This window comes from Centruroides vittatus, unplaced genomic scaffold (assembly GCF_030686945.1).
Source record: "Centruroides vittatus isolate TY-2023 unplaced genomic scaffold, ASM3068694v2 contig_1408, whole genome shotgun sequence".
NCBI classification, from domain to species: domain Eukaryota; kingdom Metazoa; phylum Arthropoda; class Arachnida; order Scorpiones; family Buthidae; genus Centruroides; species Centruroides vittatus.
Genome location: NW_027120884.1, coordinates 1,143,353 through 1,155,963, shown reverse-complemented (window position 1 = coordinate 1,155,963; position 12,611 = coordinate 1,143,353). Strand labels below are relative to the sequence as shown.

The window sequence follows — 12,611 nt, the reverse complement described above, 5'->3', positions numbered from 1 at the left end:
AGTTCTATACTTGTGTAACGAATTGTAATGTTACAGTGTTATAGAATATATATTTTATAAATCACCATGTAACATTAACAAATTAAAAAACATTATATATATATATATATATATATAAACATGAATTCTTAAGTAATTGTTTGTCCAGATAAATTTTACTTAGATTACTTTGAATTATTAATTTAAAAATTATAATTAATTCATAATTGTTTAGGATTTTAATTAATTTCTACAGTTCGTAAACTGATTACAGCGTTGTTGTTTTGTTTAACTGTAAAATAATTATTTTTAAATACGTAATTACAGAAGTTTATTTTTAAACATAGTCAAATTGTTTATTGCTACCAGAATTGACACTAAATCGGGTGTGGCGTTAAACCGAAGAACATGGAACAATGGCAAGTAAGGTCTACGCACTAATTTGAGTTTGGAGGCTTGAAAATCACGTGATTTGGCGATAATAATGTCGTTACATATTGTCAATTTGTATATTTAGTAATGGGAAAGACTCGCACTTAAGGCGCAAGAATAGTGTTATTTAAGAGCGTGCTACATCAAGACTTGACTTTATTTAATAATAATTATTGGAAATTGTGGTTTATTTTTATATTTTGAAATGATAAATGTTGAGTTTTTCTAACAGATCTATTTTTGGTTTTTCTTAATGATCTTAACTTTCATTAATTGCATTTTATCTCACTGTTGGGATTATTACATTCTAATCTGTTATCTTTGTATTATCTGTTAGTAGAATTAAGAGAAAAGCTTACTATCTCTGGCACAGACTTAATCTCCTATAAGAGATTTTCTCCTAAGCTTAATGATAAGTTGAATAATAGCAATTAAATTATGTAAGGTTGCCTCACAAATAATTCTTTTTAATTAAACGATCTCATATTTAAGAAGATCTAAGACAGAATTAAGGTTTAAAAAACAGTTTTTTTAATTATATTTTTTACTCTAAATATAGAAAAATGTTCGTATTCAGCGTATTCAGAAGAATATTTTGCACGCAACTAAACTTCGATTTAGTACCATTAATTTATAAATAACACTGAATTGAGTATGAAGCGAAACTGAAACACCTTAAACAATAAGAATTGCAAACAATAATGCGGTGTACGAACAATTTTGAGACTAAAAATCGTATATTTAATAATTCACAGATATTAGAAGATTCTCTATTTAATAATTGTGAACAGAATCAGTTCACGTTATTCGTTGGCGCTTTAAGAGGGTATTTGAGAGGAAGGTATATCGAAGTTTGCATTCCCATATCTAGTTTGAAGTTAGGAGTAAGATATTGAAGAGTACAAATACTTAAAACTTTAAAACTGAAAACAATCGTCTAAATTCTAAAAGAATTACGGGAGGAAAAAATATATTTGGGGAGATTTTTATATTATAAATTCTGTCAAAATCTACAAAAATAATTTTCCAGTAATAATTTATAAATATTTACTTACATGTATTAGCGTTAAAACGTATTTAATTATCAACAAGGCTTGTTGAATCGATAAAATTAACTTAACATTTTTTTGCCTATAAAATTTACTTGTCTCTTAATTAGAATACCTTATTAACTACGCCCAAAGCTCAAATTTTAAAAATATCAATTCAAATTTTAATTTTTCTAATAAATAAATTAAAATATTTCTTTGTTAAAATGATAAAGAATTATATAAACTTCATAAATTTTAAGTTTACATTTATCTTAATTTTCATAAAAATTTCTTCTTCTTTCCTAAAAAGAAGAAGAAGAAGACATTAAGAAAAATAATTAAAATTTTTGCAAACTTTTTCCTTTCCAACAAAGTTTGAAAATTAAGAGAGTTGTTTCATTTCTGGTATTTATGTTATGTAGAATTCCATCGCTATCCAATAATATATTCACCCAACAAAATGTAACATCTGTCAACAGAAAACGAGAAAATGCGAAAAGAATTTAGATATGACAATCCCAAATCCATACAAGATGCACCATATAATCTTTTATTTATCGGAAAAAAATCTTTCTTTTTATGGCTATATGTTTTTAATATTGTTATTTGAACTTAAACGTAAATCAAATAATAATAAATAGCGAAACTATAGAAACCATTTTACATCAACCATTCAACCGAATTTTGTAATTATTAAGAGTCCATCTTTGCAAACGCCTGAATTAATTTTGTAATTTATTGTCCAAATGTTACTGTTTCTCTAATTCATAACTGTATTTTTCAAAAATATTTAATGAATTATGAAGAATATATTGTTAAAATCGAGTTTAATTCCGGTGGAAGGAAAGGTTTGCAACAGCCAACATTTTTATTTATTTTCTCGAATTTAGTAAAGTTTTAAAAGTTAACGAGCAATTATTTATTGTGTCATGGTCACAATGCCGGGCTGCAATTTTTAATCGTAGTTTTCATTTATTTAATTTAAAATATATGCTCTCCACCTCAAATTAGTAGTGGCTTGCCCCTGTACATCATACTTTTCCTTTAACAATTGAGTCGTGCCGGTCATTTATCTAACTCCTTTCATGAGGAAATTTTTAATTGAAATCATATGATTTCCGTTCTATACCGGAAGTTCATATATATAGTTAATCGGAGTTCGATATCTGGTCTCGACTCTCATCTATCTTACACCGAGATCAAGAAAAGACAGACAGGTAGATGGACGACAGTATGAATTTATAGGTCTACAATTTTTTTTTAAATTACAGTTCCATTATGTAAAATTATCAATTAAAACACGTATTAAAATTTAAGGGGTAAACATTTACGAGTAAACCACGTGTCTGTCGAAATTTTTAATTTGGATAGCCACGTGATTTACTCGTGCAAAAAAAGAAAGAAAATGTTATATTTCTTGATGAGATCTAAACCCACGTTCTTAATCAAATTTACGTAAATTTATTATTTATATAAAGCAGTAGAATCAGCATTCTTATCGAAAGACGTGGATTCGAATCACTCTTATTTTAGGCGTTATTTCTTTATTACCAGACTTGCTACTCACTTATTACACGACTATGAAATAACTATTATTAAAAATAATAAATAATATTTAAAAAAATCTAAAATTCTATATAAACATCGTTAATTTCGCCTGTAGTAATATAGATTTTTGTAACAATTCTAATTTTCTTTTTGACTTTTGTTTGGAGCAAGCATTTCCGTTCAGTGCATCCATTACTTCTTCTAGTCATTACAATAATATATTACATTACATAATGGAGTTAATGTTCTCAAACACACATAATTTACAAAATAATTTTGAAATTATTCTTGTATTTTTTGTCTTTAAAACACTTTCAGGATCTTCATCCATTACAATAATAACTAAGAGATTTATATTCCTATTTCGTATACGTAAAAATTATTATATTGCAATTTTCAATAATATTAACATATAACATTTTTTATTCTTTTTAGAATTTGGAGTAAAATTTATGATTAATTTATAATTCATAACATTATCTACGGTATAAATATCTATTTTTAATATATTAATGCATTATTTATGTCTTCATTCATTCATAGTGCTGTAGGCAATACAGAATACACACAGAATTTTAGTTATATTAAACATAAAATTAATAAATTATTCAATGTATAGTATAAAAATATTGTAAATATTTGTTCATGATTATTATTTATATATTCTATATGCATAGAAATCTATATGGAATATAGTAATATTAATTAAGAAATTGGGGAGGTTTTATTTAAGAATTTATATCAGCGGTCCTTAATCTGGAGTATTTTTTGCTGGGTTATGCAAGACTCCTGCAAGAAACTTCTCAGGATACAAGACACCTTTTCTAATGGATGCAAAACTCTTAAAAGAAACTTTTTTTGGAGGTAAAAAACTTCTACAAAACACCTTTTCTGAGGTTATGCAAGACTCCGAAAAGGTGTCTTGTAAGATACCTTTTCTGCGATATCCGTGCCCATTCATTAACATGGACACAGATGAGTTTTCTTTCTTAATCGCTTAGATGCACCTAAACTTAAATTAGAATAACCTAAAGAATAAAGGACGACACTCCCTTAAATACAAAAAAAAATAACGAATTTTTTTCAAGGAGTGAGAGAGTACATTTAAAAAATTCGAGTGGGTGCGTACAGCGGTAAAAATTAACACTCAATGACTCTTAAATTAATAAAAAAAAATAATAAAATATTTAAGATGAGAATTAATTGTAATTAAGCAAAGTACTTAAAGTAAAATTTCAAATATTTTAAAAACCATCAGAAAATATCTGATTGTAACAATCGTTACTAACTCGTTTTCTTTAATTAATCGACTTTTCTTCTATGATGCTTTTAAAGTTGGTAGTCAACATTTTTAGTTCTCGAGTGAGAATCTCTCATTTTTTTCCCTTTAGTTTCTCGTCATTTTTTGCTGATTTTATAATTAATCTCGTAATCACTCTAACTAATTATTTTACGGATTCATCTCAAGGGAAAAGATCGCAACAGTTTGATATCCATGTAATGAAGTGCAGCATGTTAATCTTACTTAGTAAGTAAACGAGAAAAGAAAAGATACAACCTACCACTTAAAAAAAAGAAATGAAAATTCCCAAAAGCGCCCAGACTTAATTACGTATTTTTTTTATTTTTTTCCCTTTTTTTTAATTCTTTCTCTTTAAAGTATGGCCAAAACATTCCCATCAAAATTACTATACCCTTTAAGATTCTTATATCTAAAAAATCTTAGTTGTAAAATTTTAACTAAATATTTTTTTGTTTCAATAAAAGAAATTTTAGAAGATATTACTGTAGAATTCTACAAAAAAATATATTAGAAAAATAATTTTTTAAAAAAACATTGCTTTTTTATTCTACAAAACAGAAGTTCTGGTCACTGCTGACCCCAAGGGGTCAATTGATTTATCCGGGGTCGATTAAAAATAAATTTGTCCAGCCACCCCCAAGCGATTCCTAGCAATAGGGATATTTTGTAAAGTTTTGTGGACAAGTTTACTTTGAAATTATATTTAAAAACATCTTTTTAAATTTTAAAAATTTATATAAAGTAAAACACGCATTTTGAATTATGTTTAATTTAAAAAATAAGGATTAATTTCTATTTATAGTAAGAAAATCGACGAATTAAATCTAAGTTTGGAAAGGGATTGACCAGCACAACAAGTTGGAAACCCCCCTACTTACAAAGAATATTAAGAGGGAAGGAATATGAAGAATTTTTATCATTTTTTTTTCTTTTTTGCGAATTTATAAAATGAAAATACGTGTAAAGAAATATTTATTGAAGAAGATAAATAAGTTTTGGAGAAATATCTCCACAGAAACACATCTTATGGAAAAAAGAAACGGGTCAAACGGCAATATTAGTCAAGACGAAGCAGAAAGAAAACCTTCACAATACACTATTTGCCATCTATTGTGAATGCGTCAAAGGAATTGCAGGTTCTTCCACCAGATTTGAACGATATACAGAAACATTTCTCTTTAAAGAAGGGCGATTTTTTCTTTTCCTTCTTTCCATTTACTTCATACTGAAAATCCATGTTTATCTCTGAGACTGGTTTGAGTGGACGGAGCCTAAATCTCTTGCCATTCTTCGACATGTGCGAGATGAAGCCATCATTAGCGTCACCGTATGTTTTGGAAGTCTACGTTTACAAGAGGAAAAAAGAAAAAAACGTCACCTACTTTACAGTTAGAAGCGTAACTTGCAATGCTTTTATCCAGTTAGTGGCACATAGTTCTTCTGTATAAAAGTCTTTTTTTTTTGGATTTGCTTTTGTACAACAGGCATTAGCTCTTTTATAATGTCTAACATTCTTTTATATCAGTAAACCGAGTGAAAAAGTGTTTTTTTTTCTGCAATTGTTTCGGATATTTAAGCGCAAAATTTTATTTTAATCTAATTAAATTTGCTTCTCTCCACTTTGCAAAAAGTTTTAAATGAATCTTTACGTAAACATAAATACTTCCATCATTTTTTAATGCTCGAAAATATGATTTAATAGCTTAAATTAAATTTAATTTTAGTTTTAAAAAATAATAAATTTAACATTGATACATTAATCGAAATATTTAATAAATAATAAATTTATTTTTAAATATTAAGCATTTAATTTTTTTTAATATACAAAATTTCCTTTAAAACCCTTCCAATTGACTTGACTTCATCTCAATACTATATACAAAATTAAATTTTAAATAAGTAAATGTTTAAATATTTAACAAGATTTTTCTATAATTTATATGAATATTTAAAGAATCGTATTTAATAATTACATTGAATTTTTTTTTATTTCTCTAATAATATATTTAGATTGAATATGTTTAAAGATATTCATAATCTCGTGAATAATATATAGACCATTAGGATTAAAACTTTTATGAAGTGAAATTATTATTATTTATTATTTAATTTTTAAAGGATTGCTTCTATTATAAATTTTAATTTCATTTTAAGAAAATGGAATAAAAGTATACAAATTAAAACTGCTCAAATTGAGGTTAAAAAATTAGAATTGTTTTTTTTTTTATACATTCAAAAATGTATTACTTTTTCCTTCTAGTAAATCGAATAAATTTGACTTTATGACTTACCTAAAAATCTTCCAATACTTTCATTACTTATAAAAATATACTTTTAGTATTGTTAGAATATCCTCTAATAATCTAGCCTGTAAAAATTCCTCTAAATATTCTTTAAAAACTCTTCCCCAAAATTCTTCAAACATTCCCCGAAATTTTCTTTAATCGTTCCCCCAATTATTCTTTAAAAATTCCTCCAATATTCTTTAAAAATTCCTCCAATATTCTAAATTTTAAAAATATCCTCTAAAAATCACTCCAAATGTTCCAAATCTAAGAAGTATCCTCTAAAAAATCCCGAAGTATCCTAAAACATTGTTAATATTTTTAGAAAATATTCTAATATATTATAACCACTTCCAATACTGTAAAATTCTAGATTTCAAATACTAAGTTTAATTTTCTATTCTAGAAATATGAAAAGTATTTTTTGAATATTTTAATAATAAGAACAATCTCCAAAATTACAAAAATCTTTCCAATTTCGAAGTACATTTTGCTATATGAAGTATATTATATATATATATATATATATGAATTTATAAAATTCCACATCAATTAATTTCAATCTAAAACAAAATTTTACAACAAAAATCTAAATACTTGTAATGATTAAAGCTATTTTTCTTATTGAAAGCTATCAAGAATCCTGAATTATAGTTTTGATTTTTGAAGTTTTAAAGAATTTTTACGAAAATAAAAATTATATTTTAAGAAAATTTAATTTCGTAATAGAAAATAAATGTATTTTTAGAAGGAAAAAAACAACAAAGAATTACATAAAAGTAAAGAAAGGAAATCATATTTCACATTGATGACCGAGTTTTATTTCAAGATTCACATTTGTCAAAGCTGAATTCATGCAATAACTGATTTATATATATATATATATACAGTATGTGAGTTTTTCCCCGAGAATGTTAACTTCATTGGCAATCTTTAGTTTAAAAAATACATTTTAAAAAAAACATTAAACAATTCTACAGTAGATAAGCAGTAAGAGGCAGCAGTTCAGGTACCATTAATGCATATGATTCGAACTAAACTTTAAAAATTAATACAGTAAAACCTATGTAAACCGGAATTGCGGTACAGAATATCATTTCCGGTTTGGCAGATTTCCGTTTTGAACAGGTTGAACACAATATCGCTCTGTCCCGAAGAGTTCCCTCTCCCTCTGTTTAAACAGGTTCCGTTTTGGACAGGTTTCACTGTAGTAATAATTTACTTTGCAAGGATCATACTCGAAATTCTTTAACTAAAAATAGTAATAAATATTTTATATATTAGTCCTTAAAATCATTTATAATTGCTTTAAAGATGTAGTTTCTCTCTTCCATCATCAGACATCATAGGATGAGCTCGTTTTTAGATTTTTCTACTTTTCTCGTTATATATCACTGTCAATTCAAGATATAAATAAACTTTATGGAGTTCGTATTCCATTTATCATCGACTTTTTTTTAATTAAATAACTTGATTAAATTCAATAACTTTTTATAGTTTATTAATGATCTTTAACGACAAAACTCGTAATACTTTCATATTTTTTTTAAGGTAAGTTAGTGATGAATTTCATTATTAATTCTGAAGATTTTTTGCATTATTTAACCCATTTTATATAGTTTTATTTTTTTAAATTCTCGAAGGAAATTCATTTATAACCAATTTATCATTGTCTGATTATAATATAAATATAAACTTATGTAAATTTTTAATAAGGAATTTTGAATTTTATATATATAAAATATGTAGAATTTGAATATTTGCTGAGTAATAACAAGCAATAAAGTGCAAAAATATAAATTTATATATATATATTTTTACCTATAGTTATAAAAATATTTATTTAAAATTTTTTTTAAAAATATTTTTGTTATTGATATGTAAAATTATAAAAAGCCGTAAAAGTAAAACCCAAAACCGTATTAAATCAGATTTTCAAACTCTTAGCGGGCGTTGACAGGCAAAACTTACAATTTTTAAAGACATAAAAGCATGCCGCACGAGAAGGGGGAACGTCACACAAAGAAAGGTGTCAAAAGTACCATAAAATTTTACTGCAAACACCATATGTGCATGCGAAGTAAAGAATTGATAAAAAATAGGAAGAGTCATTGGTAGAGGAATTATCATCTTTCGTTCCTGTCTAGTAGAACTATAATGCAGGTCACGAGGTCTATGTCCATAAAGGGAATAGGGATGCAGTTTTTCGTTCTATCACGTTTACAGGAAGGTGCTACCCCTAGCAGATGCACACACACACACAAACACACACATAGTCGCGTGCAGAACGACATAACTCCTCGAGACGTGACCGAAGATCGATGTATCTCGAGAGCTATACTTGGGTCAGGTTATGGAACATACCGCATATATTCTGAATTTATACTGAATGCGTGTCTCACTTACACCCCCCCCCCTTCTTAGAATCGTGCCAAACTATTGTAATACATTAAACTAGTTAAGCATACTAGCTTAATTTTCTCAAAATTATAGTAATTCTAGTGTTATATTGAGAATTTATCAACACCTGGAGATGCTCCATAAGTTAGAACGGGGTTTATAAATTGATATATCTGAAAAATAATATTAAAAACTCGCGTTATAAGTATAAAACTATGAGTTTTCATACTAGTTATAGTTTATCTCTTATTCAAATGATATACATCAAAATCCTACAAATTTAATAAGCTTACCAGCATTAAAATCAGCTTAAAGAGTACAAATTCATACAAATAAATGAATATTTTTTCTAAAATTAAGAAAAAAAACTGCATCAACTTTAAGCTCTAAGGAAAAGGTATGCCTTATAGCTAAATTCAACACGGAAATATTTAAATATTAGAAAACGGACGTATTTTAATTTAATCTTATAAATTTATTCCCGAATGAGGATTTAATTTATAACTTTCTTTTCTTTCCATAAAGTTCCAAATAAATTCACAACGAGCCGACTTAATGAAACATCAAACTATTCGTATATATTATAATGCAATTCAGTAAAGAATAAAGAATAGCAATTGTTGTTATCCGAATTCTAAAATTAGAAAATTAATTCAAAAGGATTTTCATCTTATAGAATAAAAGATTTCTCGTAGTTTATTGATAAGATAAAATATAAATTTCCAATGAATGAAAGCAAATAATCACTCTAGAATAAACTCTCTTATCGTCGGATATTTGTTAATTTTTAAGATTTATAAATAATTATTTTTAAATAAAAATTATACTAAAATAATTTAAATTTTAATAATTTAAAATAAAGAGGTGAACTTTCTTGTGTTATTTTAACGTTGTCTGTGTTTTAAATTGGATTGTAAAGTCTTAAAAATTCTCCCAGATTTGAATATCTAAGGATATTCAGAGTGAAGAATAATTGGCTAAAAATGAATATATTACAAAAAAAATTGTAATTACGATTATAATTTTTAGTTAATTATCTATAATATAATTAATTATTTACAGATATTCGGTTATAATCTACGGTGATCAGTACAGTGGCTCGTTATAGCTTCATGGGGCCCAAGAGAATTTGAATTAAGGGGGCCCCATGTAAAGTGTTAACTTCAGACATTTTTCTTCGGGGGAATGTTTTAGGGGGAAGTATTTTGTTATGAAAGATTGGTTTGGGGACCTCCTGTTGATGAGGACCAAACAAATTGACCTTTTTGCCCATAGGATAACGCGCCACTGTATCAGCAAGGAATAAATGTGATCAGTTAGGAAATTAAATGAAATTTATTTCATGTCGCATAAATATTTTGCAAGAAAAGAGATCTGTACAGAGGCTTTATAAATATAAAAGTGCAAAAAAAAGAAAAAGAAATTTTATAATGAAATTTTTAAACGAGTACGATTACAATTCGACATTAATAAATCCAGAATTGCAATTGCCAAAATGACAACCTGGCGGAAATGGAAAGAGATTATCCGTTCGGTAGAAACTAATTGAAATCCTGTGAAAATTGTGTCGATGTGGTGATCCTGCGCCCACTTCCATCTTTCCAATCTGATGTATCAGGAGTGAGTGGAAGTGACATTTTCTGTTGTACCATGGCGTGCCTATAGTTCCTTTCCAAATCACGTTCAGTAGCAGATTTCTCTCCAACTCTAGCTAGAGTCAATTAATGGGATTTCGTTTGTGACTGTATCGAAGAAGTGGCAAATCTTCACCAAAGTATTGCCACCTTAAATAACTATTTCCACTTCTCTCTTTTATATATATATATATATAAACTCTACACGAGTTTTGTTTGTTTTTTTTTTATAAACAAGATACGCAATTTTCTATCAGTTTATAAACAATTTTATCTTGATAATTTGAAATTCTTTACCTTTGAGGCATATATATATATATATATATATATAGTTTAGTAAATGTAAGAGGAAAGTAACACAGTAGTAAGTTACGCGCCAACTAAAAAAAAAGTGACTTGAAAATAAATCTGAAGATTCTTAAATTTATGTTGTTTGTAAGCCATTTAGTTTAGTCGAAAGCATATTTTCGGGACTCGCCGCCATTATTTTTAGTGAATGGCGTGAGAATAAAGAGAAAAAGAAGAATTATTGCAATGAGCAATAAAGAGAAAATTTTATTTTCTAAAGCACATACACATGTGTAATTTTCTCAAAATAAAAACAAAATCGAAATTATTTAACGAATATTTTACAGTTTTTTAAAAATTAACTTTAAAATTTACGTTTAGAACGTGATATAAAGAAGACCGCAAGCAAAAAACAAAAAAAGGGCTTTCTTTAAAGTCGAATTACTCGAATACAAACGTTGAAAACACATTAATTTAAACGTTTTTACACTTATAAATTTTATAGGAAATGATTCTGTTTAAAAATATTCAATTAGGAAAGTTCATTCCTTGTCTTTTTCTAACAAAACTTATGGACAGAATCAGTAAAGTCCCTTGGGAGGAGTTCGATAACTTCCTGCAGGACAATTTATTCGGATGGGACATGTGGCGTCCAGTACAGACAACGTCACTAATGGTTGCAACCATAAAGTCAACAAACATCAGGGGAAGAGGAAAAACGACCACCCAGGTGATGTACAGAATAACAATGAACATCAACACAAAACAGATATAAAAAAAATTCCCTTTAAATTTCTTAGAAATGAAGAGAAATTGATATTCACTAAAAACTTACCTTTCTAAAAACAATTATAATAATGAATTCATTTGTTTATTTTCTTAGAAATGTACAGTACTTGATATTTTGGAAAATTAAAATTGTAAATAATTAAATTTGGGGTAATTTTTATGAGACACATCCTTGAGAAAAGTGCTATGTAAAGTATGTAAAATTCACGTAATTTACACGATAAACCTTAAATAGTATATAAATCTGTCGATTATTTTATTTAATTATTTAATTTTTTAGATTAAAAAGCATAAAATTTTAAAAATGTCCGAAATTTTAAGGTTTAAAAGCGAGATTTTAAATTAATTTATTCATTTAAAATTTTCAAAATAAATAATAAAACAAGCGACTGATAAAAAGAATAATTTCACATATTTTAAAGTATCTAAAATTTATTGTAAAAAAATCAATAGCAATTCCAAGTATTTTATTTCGCTCATGAAAGTGCCTACAAAATTTTGTAAAAGGAAGGAAGGAAGGAAAGAAAGAAAAAAAGAAGAAGAAGAAAATTAAAGAAATTTAAAGCGAGTTTTAATGTCCTGTTTACTAATAGGAAGAGCTGGAAAGCAGTAAAGAGAAGTGAAAAATCTCAGTTCCGTTTGGTGTGAGAGCATATCAAAAATTAAGAGTCCATAGAGCAGTTTCAACTTCCAAATCTTATCCGTAAGTGGTTCACGTACGCTTAAAGGTTAGTTATTAGAGGGTGTTTATGTTGGTTGGACCAGTCGGATGAAAGAAGCTCCGAGCGATGCTTTAACGTTATATACTTGCCCGAAGTAGCAATGTATGTAGGAGTAAAATGTTGCTAGAAAATTCGAAGATGCGACTTATTGCCTAGCACCAAAAAATGAAACTCCCATTAATATAAAAAATTTATTTTAC

At 26.9% G+C, this 12,611-nt stretch overlaps 1 protein-coding gene across 4 annotated transcripts in view; it reads right to left on the bottom strand.

Annotated features, from left to right (window-relative positions):
- The window catches only part of LOC136968169 (teneurin-m-like), a 257,304-nt gene that overhangs the window by 188,496 nt on the left and 56,197 nt on the right, over nucleotides 1-12,611 (bottom strand). The window lies entirely within an intron of this gene.